General features: G+C 45.1%; 1 protein-coding gene across 3 annotated transcripts in view; it reads left to right on the top strand.

Annotated features, from left to right (window-relative positions):
- ckba (creatine kinase, brain a) overlaps window positions 1-9,904 on the top strand; it is a 67,654-nt gene that overhangs the window by 4,554 nt on the left and 53,196 nt on the right. The window contains exon 1 of one of the 3 annotated variants that reach the window (XM_060925833.1): window positions 8,072-8,136. The exons of the other annotated variants lie outside the window; for them this stretch is intronic. The gene's annotated coding sequence lies outside the window, so the exon portion shown is untranslated. Of the gene's footprint in view, window positions 1-8,071; window positions 8,137-9,904 lie in introns of those variants that run through there. 3 annotated transcript variants of the gene reach the window in all.

Raw genomic sequence — 9,904 nt, forward strand, 5'->3', positions numbered from 1 at the left:
TAGGTTAGGAATATTAGGTTAGCACAGTCGCCTCACAGCAAGAAGGTTCTGGGTTCAAGCCCAGTGTAACGGAGTTAAAAAGAACCCTATTTACATAAAGTGAATTCATCCAAAATTACTGTATACTTAAGATATTGTAATCTCTATTTTTCTATCTTGCTGTTTTTTACGTGCTATAAAGGTTTTCAAGTCGTACCCATTCACTCCAGGTTAAATAAGAGGCTTCGCGGCTGCAATTGTAATTTACTATCACTTCTGTGGGTTTTTTTTTGAGCTCTTGTGCTTCCTGTACTCTCCAGTCAGAGCTCTAGTCTGCTGGAGATTTGAGTGCAGTCGCGATTACCATTCTCATGAAACGAATGTTCATTTTGTGAATGCAGACGGGAAATAAAGCCACAGTGAGGTACTCTGGCGTTGGCCCATCTTTTAATCACCACATCTGAGCAGTGATGAGAACAAAGCCGTCACACTGGTGTCGTGAGCTCTTCTGGATCGTCTGGATCAGCTTCAAGCAGGTCGCCAAGGGCTGCTGCGTTGTCTGCTGCGCTGCAGGACTCCGCATCGCATTTTTGTGGTGATTTTCTGTGTATGACCACTAAGGGCTGCTCTGCATCTAAATTTCGAGTCTAGTGCTTTAATTTCTAATGAGAGTGGAGCTACTATAAGCTACTACTGTGCAATTTAATATCTCATCTCATCTCATTATCTCTAGCCGCTTTATCCTGTTTGACAGGGTCGCAGGCAAGCTGGAGCCTATCCCAGCTGACTACGGGCGAAAGGCGGGGTACACCCTGGACAAGTCGCCAGGTCATCACAGGGCTGACACATAGACACAGACAACCATTCACACTCACATTCACACCTACGGTCAATTTAGAGTCACCAGTTAACCTAACCTGCATGTCTTTGGACTGTGGGGGAAACTGGAGCACCCGGAGGAAACCCACGCGGACACGGGGAGAACATGCAAACTCCACACAGAAAGGCCCTCGCCGGCCACGGGGCTCGAACCTGGACCTTCTTGCTGTGAGGCGACAGCGCTAACCACTACACCACCGTGCCACTCCGCAATTTAATATTTAGATATAAATTTTTTTAGTGTATAATTTTTTTAAAGTCTAATTACTGCAACATTGCTGTTCAGATATTTCTACTGTTCAACATTGTTACATTAACCATATAATGGCAGAGGGAACCACTAGTGAGTCCAGTGGAGCCAAGAGCTTTTCCATAGGCAGGGGCAGGGGTATACTGTTAAGAGACATGGATGGTGGCACTGTGTCAAGTGGGTTTGGAAGTGGGTATGCATGTGCTCCTCAAACACATGCTAGTGATGTTAGGAGCAGAGGGTGTAGTTTGAGCCCAGGTTGGTCTCATAGTGAGCAGTTTTTGAGGGGGGGTGCACAGGTTTCTACTTCAGACAGTGACAGCACTGCCATGCAACACTTGACTGATATGGTAGGCCAGTTGAGAGAGCGAATAGATGACTCCATTGTGGCTAGGCTTATGTCAACTGGACTTATAGAACATAATGCTTGTAGTACGCCTGTGACTGACAAGACAGTGACTGACCGACACATAGCTCTGCACAACAGAACACAACCCCAGTGATAGTACACGTAAAAACTGAACGTGACCCTGTATTGTTTAGGGGAAACAGTTCTGACAGGTATTCAGTTCAAGAATGGATAGACATGACAAAGGCGCACATGAGAAAACAGTCTTACACAAAAGCTGAACAAGCATAGGAGATACAAGGCAGACTGTTGGGCAAAGCAAGAGATGTAGTTACAGTAGCTCTGAGGAGTGATGACACATTGGATGTAAAGCAAAATCCAGAACTCGTATATGACGTTTTAATGCGATACTTCAGTCAGTCCTCATCGTCACTTCCCCTGCAGGACTTTTATACCACACTACCCAAGCCGAAGGAAAACCCAGTTGATTATTGGATCACACTAAACAAAGCTGCAGATACAGCTGACGAGGGATTGCGACGTCAGGATAGGAGAATGGAGAATGTTAGTGGAGAGGTGGCACAAATGTTTGCAAAGCACTGTCATGATCCACATCTCTCCTCCATTTTGAATTGTAAGCCTGTCAGTGAGTGGACTTCCAGAGACATTCAGCTCAGACTAGATGAATATCAAAGAGAGTTCAGGGCCTCGACACCGTCTTACAATGTCCCACAGCTAAAAAGCCATCCTGCTGCCGTGCTTGGCTATGAGTATCCTAACTGTGGACTCTCTGATTCTCCCCCAACTGTCTTGCTACCCCACTTGTCCTGCCCATCATGTCCCCATGCTATGTATCTGTCACAGACTTCTGACCCTCACTCAGCCTTAGCTCCTGTTCAGCAACATGTCCAGCGTCCACACTGTACCTCGCCACCACAGGTGGCATGGCGGCCAGAGGAGAGCGTTCTCAATCGCATGATGAGCATGCTCGAGCAGGTCCTCACCAGGGTGGGGCAAAACACAGACCATCGCCAGAAACGCCCCAGCCAGTTCAGTCTACCTCCATGTAAGATCTGCAGGGATGCTACCTACTCCACTTTGTCTCACTGTAGGTCTGAGCATCTCTGCTTCAAGTGCTTAGCCCCAGGTCACTCCAAACAAGACTGCCCCAACAAAGTCCCACCTCAGTCCAACCCAACTTTGGGAAACTAGGTGACCTGTATTCGGAGGGAGACAATACAGGTCAGAAAGAATTCTCCCACATCCCTGGACCCTGGCACTGATGTCTCTGATTCTGTTAGTTCTGACGTTCATCCAGCAAATATTGTGTATCAAAATACTCACATTGTGGGTGGGAGTGACAGTTTATTTTACACACCAGTGAAGATTGGGGGCACAGTGGCTTTAGGGGCCATGCTAGATAGTGGCTCAATGGCATGCACTGTTAGTGAAACTGCCATGTGTTCTCTCCTTGCTGCTGGTGCAGTGTCTGAAACAGAGAGATTCTCCGCTGATGTGACTCTTGTTGGGGTCGGAGGTCGAAAAGTTCACCCAAAATCAGCTTTTAATATTGACATGGAAGTTTATGACTGCAGAATGATAGTGCCAACCATAGTGGTTGAAGGACAACAACACGATGACTTAATAATTGGGACTAATGTGCTAAAACATATTCTTCAAGAGTCTAAGAAGTGTAGTAAGTACTGGGCAGCAGTCTCTGCACCATCATCTACTGACACTGAAGCTGGACATTTTCTTTCCATGCTGGCTGGTCTGCACAGATGGCGGGGTCCTGACATGCCTGACAAGATTGGTACAGTGCGATGTAACTCAGCCACTTCCCTTGAGCCCAGTTGTGAGTATCTGCTGTGGAGAAAACTGCCTAAAGCCACTCATCTGTCTCCTGGTAGTACAAGCCCGATTCCAAAAAAGTTGGGACAAAGTACAAATTGTAAATAAAAACGGAATGCAATGATGTGGAAGTTTCAAAATTCCATATTTTATTCAGAATAGAACATAGATGACATATCAAATGTTTAAACTGAGAAAATGTATAATTTAAAGAGAAAAATTAGGTGATTTTAAATTTCATGACAACACCACGTCTCAAATTGGGACAAGGCCATGTTTACCACTGTGAGACATCCCCTTTTCTCTTTACAACAGTCTGTAAACATCTGGGGACTGAGCAGACAAGTTGCTCAAGTTTAGGGATAGGAATGTTAACCCATTCTTGTCTAATGTAGGATTCTAGTTACTCAACTGTCTTAGATCTTTTTTGTCGTATCTTCCGTTTTATGATGCGCCAAATGTTTTCTATGGGTGAAAGATCTGGACTGCAGGCTGGCGAGTTCAGTACCTAGACCCTTCTTCTATGCAGCCATGATGCTGTAATTGATGCAGTATGTGGTTTGGCATTGTCATGTTGGAAAATGCAAGGTCTTCCCTGAAAGAGATGTCATCTGGATGGGAGCATATGTTGCTCTAGAATCTGGATATACCTTTCAGCATTGATGGTGTCTTTCCAGATGTGTAAGCTGCCCATGCCACACGCACTAATGCAACCCCATACCATCAGAGATGCAGGCTTCTGAACTGAGCGCTGATAACAACTTGGGTTGTCCTTCTCCTCTTTAGTCCGAATGACACAGCGTCCCTGATTTCCATAAAGAATTTCAAATTTTGATTCGTCTGACCACTGAACAGTTTTCCACTTTGCCACAGTCCATTTTAAATAAGCCTTGGCCCAGAGAAGACATCTGCGCTTCTGGATCATGTTTAGATACGGCTTCTTCTTTGAACTATAGAGTTTTAGCTGGCAACGGCGGATGGCACGGTGAATTGTGTTCACAGATAATGTTCTCTGGAAATATTCCTGAGCCCATTTTGTGATTTCCAATACAGAAGCATGCCTGTATGTGATAACAGTGCCGTCTAAGGGCCCGAAGGTCACGGGCACCCAGTATGGTTTTCCGGCCTTGACCCTTACGCACAGAGATTCTTCCAGATTCTCTGAATCTTTTGATGATATTATGCACTGTAGATGATGATATGTTCAAACTCTTTCCAATTTTACACTGTCGAACTCCTTTCTGATATTGCTCCACTATTTGTGGGTGCAGAATTAGGGAGATTGGTGATCCTCTTCCCATCTTTACTTCTGAGAGCCGCTGCCACTCCAAGATGCTCTTTTTATACCCAGTCATGTTAATGACCTATTGCCAATTGACCTAATGAGTTGCAATTTGGTCCTCCAGCTGTTCCTTTTTTGTACCTTTAACCTTTCCAATCTCTTATTGCCCCTGTCCCAACTTTTTTGAGATGTGTTGCCGTCATGAAATTTCAAATGAGCCAATATTTGGCATGAAATTTCAAATGTCTCACTTTCGACATTTGATATGTTGTCTATGTTCTATTGTGAATACAATATCAGTTTTTGAGATTTGTAAATTATTGTATTCCGTTTTTATTTACAATTTGTACTTTGTCCCAACTTTTTTGGAATCGGGGTTGTACAGTCATGACAGAACCTACGTCAGCACGGTTTGCACCCAAAGGGCTTATGGTCGCGAGGGTCGTCACTCCATTGTGGGCAGATGGATGGGTCCCCTTGAAAGTGATGAATGTCTCAGAGAAGCCCATACTGGTGAGATGTAACGCTAAGCTTGCAGACCTGGTGCCCTGTGTTGCTTTAGAGGATCTAGACCTAGTCAGTCAAAACACTTTAGCCATATCAGACAATTCCATTCAGTGTGATATTAAAAGTGCTGAGGAAAAGCTCAAGTCCATTGGTCTCAGCAAGCTAGACATCAGCCAGTGTGATACATCATCTAATTGTAGAGACAAGTTAGTGGACCTGATTGCTCAATATGAAGATGTTTTCTCACGCAACCACCTTGATTGCAGCAAAGCAGAGGGGTTTGTCCACAGAATTCATTTGATTGATGAAAAGCCATTTAGACTTCCTTTCAGGCGTGTACCACCACGCCAATACCAAAAACTTTGACAGGTTCTAAATGAAATGGAGGAAAAAGACATAATTTGCAAGTTGACAAGTGAATACGCTTCACCCTTGGTCCTTATCTGGAAAAAGAATGGAGATTTGCGTGTGTACAGATTTCAGGTGGCTTAACAAGAGAACTTTGAAAGACACCCATCCTCTACCGCACCAGGCAGATTGCCTAGCTGCACTTGGTGGTAACTCCCTCTTTAGTACCATGGACCTGACGTCGGGATTTTACAACATGCCTCTACATGACGACGACAAAGTATTCAGCATTCACTACACCTATGGGGCTTTATGAGTACAACAGGTTACCACAGGGGCTCTGTAACAGTCCAGGAAGCTTTATGAGAATGATGACTGCCATTTTTGGTGATCAAAATTTCCTGAGTCTTCTATGCTACTTGGATGACACTCATTTTTGCTCCAGATGAAAGCACTGCACTGGCTCGCTTGGAAATGGTGTTTAGCAGACTTCATGCTCACAACTTGAAATTGGCACCCAAGAAATTCTACTTTTTGAGAAAATCAGTCAAATTCCTTGGTCATATAATCGATGAGCATGGAGTTTCTACAGACGCAAATAAAGTTGAGAGTATATGCAGCCTGACTGTGAGTGACTTGATGGAGGCTGATGGTGTAACCCCATCTGAAAAGCGTGTGAGATCTTTTCTTGGAATGCTGAACTTCTATCAGCACTTCATCCCTGGTTACTTTGCCTTAGCAAAGCCCCTGTTTTCACTGCTGGCCGGTCAGAAACAGAAAAGAGGCAGACAGGCAAAATGCACTGCAGCAAGTCGGAAGCTGAAACCTTCTGATTGGACTGCTGATCACAGTCAAGTGTTCACCAAACATAAACAAGCCCTCGTCAGTTCTGTCATTTTGGCCCATCCAGACTTCAGTCAACCCTTTTTGCTGTCTACTGATGCGTCTTTGGATGGCCTTGGGGCCGTTTTGTCACAGATACGGGAGGGTGACACAGTAGCTAGACCAATAGCTTTTGCCAGCAAGTCCTTGACACGGTCACAGAAGAACTATCCAGCTCATCGTTTGGAGTTTCTCGCATTGAAATGGGCAATTTGTGAAATTTAGCCACTAGTTAAAAGGCCATGACTTGACAGTGTGGACAGACAATAACCCATTGATGCACATAATAACTAAACCTAAACTTGATTGTTGTGAGCAGCGCTGGGTCTCAAAACTTGCCAGTTACAACTTTGACATCAAATATGTGCCAGGTGCACGGAATGTTGTTGCTGATGCTCTCAGCCGTGTCCCATTTTGCAAAAGTGTTGGTTACCGTCTGGTCCATGAACCATTCAATGAACTCATCAGGGAAGCTACTGCTGTGTCTGATACGGCTGTTCACCAGACCTTTAAAGCATCAGCCAACCAGTCTGTGGTGAGAGAGAAGGAAACAACTGTGATGGTCAGTCATGCCCAGTCACTTCACGCATTGCCCCAGTCTTTGTCTACACAGGAAGTCTTTGCTGTTTTCCAGTCACACACTGAGTGGGTTTCTGGAGCAAGAACCCGGGTGGTGGCCCTGGTGAGTCACTTACCCCAACTTGTCCCTGAGGGACTGCCCAGCCTTCCTGTCCATTCAGTAAGTGATCTTCGAGACGCACAGCAGCGAGATAGGATCTTGTCTCGGATTCATTTCTATGTAAAGAGGTCTTGGAGACCATCCAGGCAAGAAAGAACACAAGAGTCGCGTCAAGTTTTAAGACTACTTAAGCACTGGGAAAAGTTCATCTTAAGTGATGACATCTTTTACAGAGTTTCATGTGGTCAGACTTCAAAGACAAGACACCATCAGTATGTGGTACCTAACTGCTTAAAGGCTGAGGTTTTGAAGGGAGTACATGACAGCGCGGGCCATCAAGGTCAATCCAGAACCCTGAGCATTGCCAGACAGAGATTTTTTTGGCTGCACATGGACAGAGACGTGAGAGAATATGTCCGCCATTGCCAGCGTTGTATTGTGAGCAAAGTGCTTGAACCTGATGGAAGAGCTCCCCTAGAGAGTATTGTCACTACCTGCCCACTGCAGCTCGTGTGCATTGACTTCTGGTCAGCAGAGGACTCACACAATAAGTCTGTAGATGTTTTAGTAATAACTGATCATTTTACCAGACTGGCCCAGGCCTTTGCCTGCAGAGATCAATTAGCCAAACAAGTTGCAAAAGTCGGTGGTGTAGTGGTTAGCACTGTCGCCTCACAGCAAGAAGGTCCTGGGTTCGAGCCCCGGGGCCGGCGAGGGCCTTTCTGTGTGGAGTTTGCATGTTCTTCCTGTGTCCGCGTGGGTTTCCTCCGGGTGCTCCGGTTTCCCCCACAGTCCAAAGACATGCAGGTTAGGTTAACTGGTGACTAAATTGACTGTAGGTGTGAATGTGAGTGTGAATGGTTGTCTGTGTCTATGTGTCAGCCCTGTGATGACCTGGCGACTTGTCCAGGGTGTACCCCGCCTTTCGCCCGTAGTCAGCTGGGATAGGCTCCAGCTTGCCTGCGACCCTGTAGAAGGATAAAGCGGCTAGAGATAATGAGATGAGATGAGTTGCAAAAGTCCTCTGGGAGATATATTTCTGCATCTACAGGTTCCCTGAGAGAATACACAGTGACCAGGGTCCAAGCTTCAAGAGTGAACTGATTGCTGAGCTTCTGAAGTTGTCAGAGGTGCGAAAATCTCACACTACCCCATACCACCCCATGGGGAATGGCAGTGTTGAATGCTTTAATCGAACGCTTGGCAATATGATCAGAGCTCTTCCTGCTGAGGCAAAGCAGGACTGGCCTAGACGTTTACAAACTCTCACGTTCATGTACAATTGCACCTCTCATGAAACAACGGGTTATGCACCATTTTACTTAATGTTTGGGAGGGTGCCATGACTTCCAGTAGACATCCTGTTTGGGAATATCTTGACTGACTCTGATGTCACCAACTTTGACAGATATGTGACAAAGCTGTCTGATGACTTGAAAGAGGCTATGTTGATTGCTCAGGAACATGCAACTAAAGAGCAAAGTAGACAGACAAGGCTCTACAACGGACGTGTTAAAGGAGCAACAATTGAGATCGGGGACAGAGTGCTTGTGGCTAACAAGAAGGAGTGAGGAAAGAGAAAGATTGTAGACAGATGGGAGCCAACTGTTTATACAGTCATTGATAAGAATGCCAACACACACACACACAAGACACTGTCACAGGATGTGAGCGAGTGGTCCATCATAATTTGCTCATGCTTGTGAACTTCCTTCCTGTACAAGGTGTGCCACAATCTTTTCAGTCTAGCCCCTCAGTGTCCTCTGTCTCTGATGTCAACCCTGTGGCCTCAGGTCAAGTTACATCTGAACGTATGGGTGACCAGGTGTCTGTACTGCCAGACGAGTCTCAACATGTTACGGAAGATGAACAGAGTCTTGTGCGCACCACTTATCCTGTGAATGATGATTGTCTGTCCAGCTCCAATGCAGTCTGTGTGAAGTCTGGTTCTGATGCCTTACATGTGATACATGTCGCTGCAGAGCGAACCAGAGAATGGGTCAGTCGCTTGGGAACACCAACTCAGCAGTCTGATTCTCATGGAGAGATTTGTTAGTGAGCCTCATACTGACTTGACTGATGACATGTTGACTGAAAAGGTATCACACTTAAGCTCTGGACTATCTCACACTAGACACACTGATAAGACTGTGGACAAAGATGATGCTTTGACTGTTAGTCAGCATAATACTGGTTCTGTCAGCACTTCTGTTTAGGTGACACTGCACCACACCATACTACTCGTCTGGGCCGTATTATTAGGCCAGTAAACAGACTTCTTTATACTATAGCTAGACAAGATATTACTAAGCAGTTGCAGCAGAATGTCCAGGCTGTCTGCAGCTCTGTTCAAGCTCTTCAGGCGTAGGTTTTATTTTTGTCTACATTTTGATGGGCCTTGATGTGCCATAGTATTTGATGAACACTTGTGTACACTGCTGTATGTACTGACAGTTTTGGGCAAGTGTGGGATGTGTAAGGCATTCTGCAGCCGGTAGTTGGCTGGGGAGTTTGTCGTCACTCTCTATCCACTGCATCCTTAGGGGATACTTTTTATGGTCGGTCTTCTTGTGTATTGTCCCTGAACATCAGATGTGTTTTTGGTATAGTGTGTAAGCTTTAGCAATTTTGTCCAGAATTCAGTGGGGGCGGGTGTAACGGAGTTAAAAAGAACCCTATTTAGATAAAGTGAATTCATCCAAAATTACTGTTTACTTAAGATATTGTAATCTCTATTTTTCTATCTTGCTGGTTTTTACATGCTATAGAAGGTTAAGTTGTGCCCATTCCTCTGACCAAGTATATTTTCAAGCACCACTGTAAATGTTATTATAACTCTAGAAAACATATCAGTATTGCCTTGAACCGTGTACTTAAACTTGCTGAAATACCGCAAAA

Source organism: Neoarius graeffei, chromosome 7 (assembly GCF_027579695.1).
Source record: "Neoarius graeffei isolate fNeoGra1 chromosome 7, fNeoGra1.pri, whole genome shotgun sequence".
Classification (NCBI taxonomy): Eukaryota; Metazoa; Chordata; class Actinopteri; order Siluriformes; family Ariidae; genus Neoarius; species Neoarius graeffei.